The sequence below is a fragment of the Benincasa hispida genome, chromosome 3 (genome assembly GCF_027475165.1).
Source record: "Benincasa hispida cultivar pf3 chromosome 3, pf3_genome.v1.1, whole genome shotgun sequence".
Classification (NCBI taxonomy): domain Eukaryota; kingdom Viridiplantae; phylum Streptophyta; class Magnoliopsida; order Cucurbitales; family Cucurbitaceae; genus Benincasa; species Benincasa hispida.
Genome location: NC_143480.1, coordinates 7,992,516 through 7,998,398, shown reverse-complemented (window position 1 = coordinate 7,998,398; position 5,883 = coordinate 7,992,516). Strand labels below are relative to the sequence as shown.

At 38.3% G+C, this 5,883-nt stretch overlaps 1 non-coding gene across 1 annotated transcript; it reads left to right on the top strand.

Annotated features, from left to right (window-relative positions):
• Positions 1–1,512: 1,512 nt before the first annotated feature.
• On the top strand, positions 1,513–1,616 carry LOC120074863 (small nucleolar RNA R71). The gene has a single exon (XR_005481140.1). It is a non-coding gene; the product is annotated as a small nucleolar RNA R71 (small nucleolar RNA).
• Positions 1,617–5,883: the final 4,267 nt, after the last annotated feature.

Genomic DNA, 5,883 nt, shown 5'->3' with positions numbered 1-5,883 from the left:
GGGGCATCCAAGGATAATTGGTATCTCCCTATATGCTTCATAGTCTAAGATAATAAAGTCTTCTGGGAATATGAAGATGTCAACCTTTACCAAAATGTCTTCAATCTATCCTTCTAGGTATTTAATTGTTCTGTCAACAAGCTGAAGAGTAATAGAAGTGGGTTATGCTTCGCCAATTCCCAGTTTCTTAAAAATTGAAAGTGGCATGAGATTAACACTAGCTCCCAAATCGCACAATGCATGACCCATATCCAATCCTCCTATCGAGCAAGGAACTGTGAAGCTCCCAGAGCCCTTCTGCTTCTTTGGTAGACTATTGCTTACTAACGCGTTCCACTCCTGCGTTAGCGCGATTACTTCCTTCTCACTGACTCTTCTTTTCTTCGTCAAAATGTCCTTAAAAAATTTGACATATGTTGGCATCTGCTCCAAGGCCTCTATAAGTGGAATGTTGATATGCAACTGCCTTAGGAGCTCAAGAAAGCGCTTGAATTGTTGTTCATCATTCTTCTTCATCAGACGCCTAGGGAATGGTGCATTTAACGGCACCTCAGGCTTTCCCGCGTTAGACGTACTAGGTTCTAAATGGCTTGTAGTCTCAGGCGTTCTTTCTTCTTGATCCATTGAACGTGTGATGCGTTCTTTCGAAGGACTGCTGTTTCTTGGATTCATTATTCTTTCTTCAAGAGCTTTTCCACTTCGTGACATTGCTCCTTCCCATTGTTGTTCCTAGGTGTTTCAGTATTGCTAGGTAGAACTCCAGGCTGCCTGCTTTTCAACTCGTTCACTATCTGCCCTACCTGGATTTCCAGGTTTCTGATAGACGACGCCTGGCTTTTCAACAATGCGTCATTCTGGGCTATGTATTCCTTCAATAGGTTCTAAAGCGGAGATCCTGAGCTCGACGCCTGCCCTCCTCTATTAAAGGGTTGTTGATGTGGCTGATGCGTTTGTTGAAATGCAGGCGGTGGTCCATTCCTTTGCTGTTGGTTCGCCCTTGGGTGGTGCTTCTGATGATTTCCTCCTGTCCAAGAAAAATTCGGATGGTTTCTCCATCCAAGATTATATGTATTGGAAAATGGTTTGTTTTTTATGAAGCATACTGACTGCAGGTTTTGTGGACATTCAACATAGGAGTGAGGATCTCCACAGCCCACACAGCTAACCATAGGCTACCCGAACGCTTCTACCTGATTCACCTTCTGCTGATTTGATGTGTTTCCTAGCGTTATGTTTTGCAAAAGGCTAGTCATCGTAGCCACTTAAGCAGAAAATGTGGCTATTACGTTGGCATCGATAGAATTAACGTTCTGAGATCTCTTCTTCCTGTCAGTTCTTCCATCGTACGTATCGTCCACCCATTCCATGTTGTGTTTAGCAATGCAGTCTAATATCTCTTTAGTCTCAGTGTAAGATTTGTCCATAAGTCTACCAGTCGCGGCTGTGTCTGCTGCCATCTACGATGCTCTATTCAATCCTCAGTAAAACGTATCCATTTGGATAGTTAGAGGTAGTCCATGGTTTGGGAAATTCTTGACCAATCCCTTAAAACGCTCCCATGCGACGCTTAAGGTTTCAGCTTCTTCTTGTACAAAATTTATAATCTCTCGACGCCTTCTCGCGTTGGTGGTAGGTGGGACGTATTTTTGCATAAATGTTTCCACCAACTTCTCCCAGGTGGTGATTTCACCAGGCTTCAGTGAGCTCACCCATTGTTTTGTGTCATCACGCAAAGAATAGGGGAACAAAGACAGCCTGATCGCCTCTGGGGTGATTCCAAGAATTACAAATGAATTACACATTTCCAGGAAACGCTTCATGTGGGCGTTAGGATCTTCACCACGACCACCCCCAAATTGTCCAGCAGTCTGAAGCATTTGAAGCCTTACAGATTTCATCTCGAACCTGGTCCCATCTGGCGTTAGATAGGTGATTCCTGGAGAGAAATCATACAGTACAGGAGACGCGTACTCTCTCATAGAACGCGTGCTGCTATTCGTCATTAGGATTGGATTCTGTGCAGCATGAGCTAGTTGCTGATTTGCCTATTCTTCCACCATTGCTCGCTGTCTGTTCTGTTGTCTGAGAAATTGCTGCCTCAACCTTCGACGATGGTTAGATCGGTTCCTACGCCAAAAGGTCCTTTCAATCTCGGGGTCGTATATGAGTTCAGAAGTGCTCTCCCTGCTCACAAATATTCACAAGCTTAGGCTTAGCTTGTAATACTCCCTCAACTGAAGTGTTCCTACAACAGATACAAACGAAATTTCTAGTTAGTCTTGTTTTTGAATCCCCGACAATAGCATAAAAAACTTGTTCGTTGCTATCATAATTCGTTCTAGGAGTGTATTGTATAAAATAAATTGGAAGAATAAGTTCTAAGTATAAGTGATGTGTTGATGCTTTGATGCATTTAAGTATTTGTAACGCATTAATGTGTTAGAGAGATGCAACAGAACACACAACACTTCTTCTAATGACTTTCAAGTTTTCCTAAACCAAACCAAAGTATAAATCTAATTTAGGCTCCTGGAAAGTCCAGGGTCGAACTCAAAGATTCAGTTAAACAAACGCAGACCTTGCATTGTATCTATTGTAGGGGTTTTCCTAAATATATGAAGAGAAATGTGTTATTTACACTAAGTGTTATGCCTGTGCAAGATGATACAAAAGAGTTGAGTAGTGAGTGATGAATCATGCGAGAATGGAGTTTAATGTAAGTGAAATGTGTCGATCTAAGATGAGTGTATACAAATCAGATTGTGATGTGGATGAGATGGGATGATTTGCTTATCTTTTGTTTATGCGTTAGACTTTATTCAACACTTCTCAATGCGAATAACAAGCAAAACCTATCTCTAGGATGCATGTGTCTAACACAGAATACAATAGACACCAATAAGTCTATCTCTAGCTATACTAGGCGTCTTACTTGATGCAGCTTAGTTATTCTCTCGAATAATCTAAGTTAAAGATGCTTTTACCAATTGATCAAGTCGGCTTAAGTGTTTGAAATGAGATTTTGCATAAAGTATAAATGCATTCAACATGAACAAGAAATAAACAATGGCAAAAAATGTGATGGATCAAATATATGAATTTTATAAAGAAGCAAATTGTCTTTACAAAAAACAATATTCAATCAAATGAAACGAAAGTGATAAATGAGATGAAAGGAACTGAGTCAAGCCGCAAATACAATCTCTTGTATCTCTTTGGCTCAATTCTGTTGTGTACAATCATTTGTATAGGAAGACGACTACACTAATTACAGAGAGTAAGGATCCTGATAATTTCTAAACTGAATAATTTTCTAACTACGAACTCTTGAAGGACTTCATCTATTTATAGGCATTGGTCATGTCCACTTAGTGAATGGGCAGCATTAAAGTCCATACCCTGGTCAGCATTAAAGTCCATGCCCTGGTCAGCCGCCTGACTCTTGGGAGCTTTACAGATGCCGCCTGCTGCTTGGAAGCTTTTCAGACGCCGCCTGCTACAAGTGCCCATACTTGCAAGTGTTGATGTGACACAAACAGCCTGGATCAATGAATCTCTCTGCGTTGAACTCCCTCCAACGCATGGCCCATGCTTTAGAGTTTTCCTTGCGGCACCTTCTTGATTATGCGATAGCTTTTTGTAAAGATCCTGCAATACAATGTGTTAGTGCCGCGATATTTAGTAATAAAACTTCTTTCGCATGAGTTTGCTAATGTTTGAATAAATCCATGCGTTTCTTCTAAAAATGAGGAGAATTTATCATTAAAAACCTTAGTTGTTCCAACTTAAGAGCAAAAACAACTTGTATTTCTACAAGTTATCAGTTATATTTGATATAACATATAATTTAATATATATTATATGATAAGATAGTTATCATATATATATATATATATCAAATGATTTATTAATATAAATTATTTTGTATTTAATATATTAATTTTTGAAATTAACATGGGAGGGAGTTATAATTTCCTCCCCCTTTTTTTCTCTCTGGTGGAGTAAAGTGCATGAATGGGGTGTCAAGTGGTTTTCCAAGAATCTCTCTTTTTCTTCTTCTCAAGAAATGGTTTACTGATAGCTCTCTCTTTGGGATTCTAAAAAACTCACACAGAATAATTTTTCCTCTAAACGAAATTACTCTCCCTCTTTCCAAAATATACAGAGCCTACACCTCCTATATTTCTCACCCTCTAAAGAGAATATAGAGGATTACCTCTTGGCGGTGGTCATATTGGATTGCTATTTTTATTTGAGGAGATTTGAAGAGTTCGTGACCAGATCGTGGAGAAGAGGATTTTGTGAAGACTTGTGATCTTCAAGGGTATATATGAATTTCTTCTTCCTTTTTCCAATTCAACGCATGTTATAAATTTAGAATGAATGCATAAATTTCTACTTTGGTTCTGTAGATTTCATTATTCTGTGAAAAATTAGAAATTGGTCCGATCCTCACTTCCGCTACAGAGCTTAACAGTTCCTTCAACCTCAACCTCTAAAAAGTTATTCAGAGGTTCGACCTCTGGATCTAAGTTTGTGCCTTCTTCCTCTGGCACCAAAAAAGTGAAAGAAAAAGAAAGGTGGAAAGGGAAACATAACCCACCATCTGCTACCTAGAAGGGAAAGAAGAATAAGGCTGCAAAGGGAATATGTTTCCACTGCTACTAGGAGGGACATTGGAAGAGGAATTATCCCAAGTACTTGGCAAAAAAGAAGAAGGCCAAGCAAGGTAAATATGATTTACTTGTCTTGGAAACTTATTTAGTGGAGAATGATAATTTAGCCTGGATAATAGATTCAAGCGTCATTAACCACTTTTGTTCTTCATTTCAGGGAATTAGTTTCTAGTGGCAATTGGATGCTAGGGAGATGACGATACGTGTTGGAACTGGCCATATCATTCCAGCTACTACAGTGGGAGGACTTCGACTTTGTTTACAGAAATCGTATATTATATTAGATAATGCATATGTGATTCCAAGTTTGAAGATGAACCTTATTTCTGTAAAGTGCTTGCTTGAACAAAACTACTCTTTTTCATTTAATGTAAATAAAGTATTTGTTTACAAAAATGGAGTATGTATTTGATCTGCAAATCTCGAAGATAATTTTTATGTGCTAAGACCATTAGCAACTAAAGCTCTCCTCAATACTAAACTGTTTAAAACTGCGATAACTCAAAATAAAAGACAGAAAATTTCTCTTAAGGAAAATGCCCATCTTTTGTACCTATGATTAGGACACATAAATCTCAATAATATTGAGAGACTAGTCAAGAATGAACTTCTAAATGACTTAGAAAAAAATTCTTTATTTGTATGTGAGTCATGCCTTGAAGGAAAAATGACGAAAAGATCTTTTATTGGAAAAGGTCGTAGAGCCAAAAAAACCATTAGAACTTGTACATTCAGACCTCTATGGTCTGATGAATATTAAGGCAAGAGAAAGATTTGAATATTTCGTCACTTTTACTGATGATTATTCTAGGTATGGGTATGTTTATTTAATGCAACATAAGTCTGAAGCCTTTGAAAAGTTCAAGGAGTGCAAGGTTGAGGTTGAAAATGCATTAAATAAAAAGATTTAAACATTTTGATCTGATCGAGGTGAGGAGTATTTGGATCTAAAATTCCAAGACTATTTAATAGAGCATTAAATTGTACCCCAACTCTTAGCACCTTGTACATCTCAGCAAAATGGTGTATCAAAAAGGAGAAATCGAACCTTGTTGGACATGGTTCGATCTATGATGAGTTATGCTTCCTTACCTGACTCGTTTTAGGGTTATGCGATACAGACTGCAGTATACATTTTGAACTGCGTTCCTTTCAAGAGTGTTACTAGAACACCTTTGAAATTATGGAATGGTCGTAAAGGTAGTTT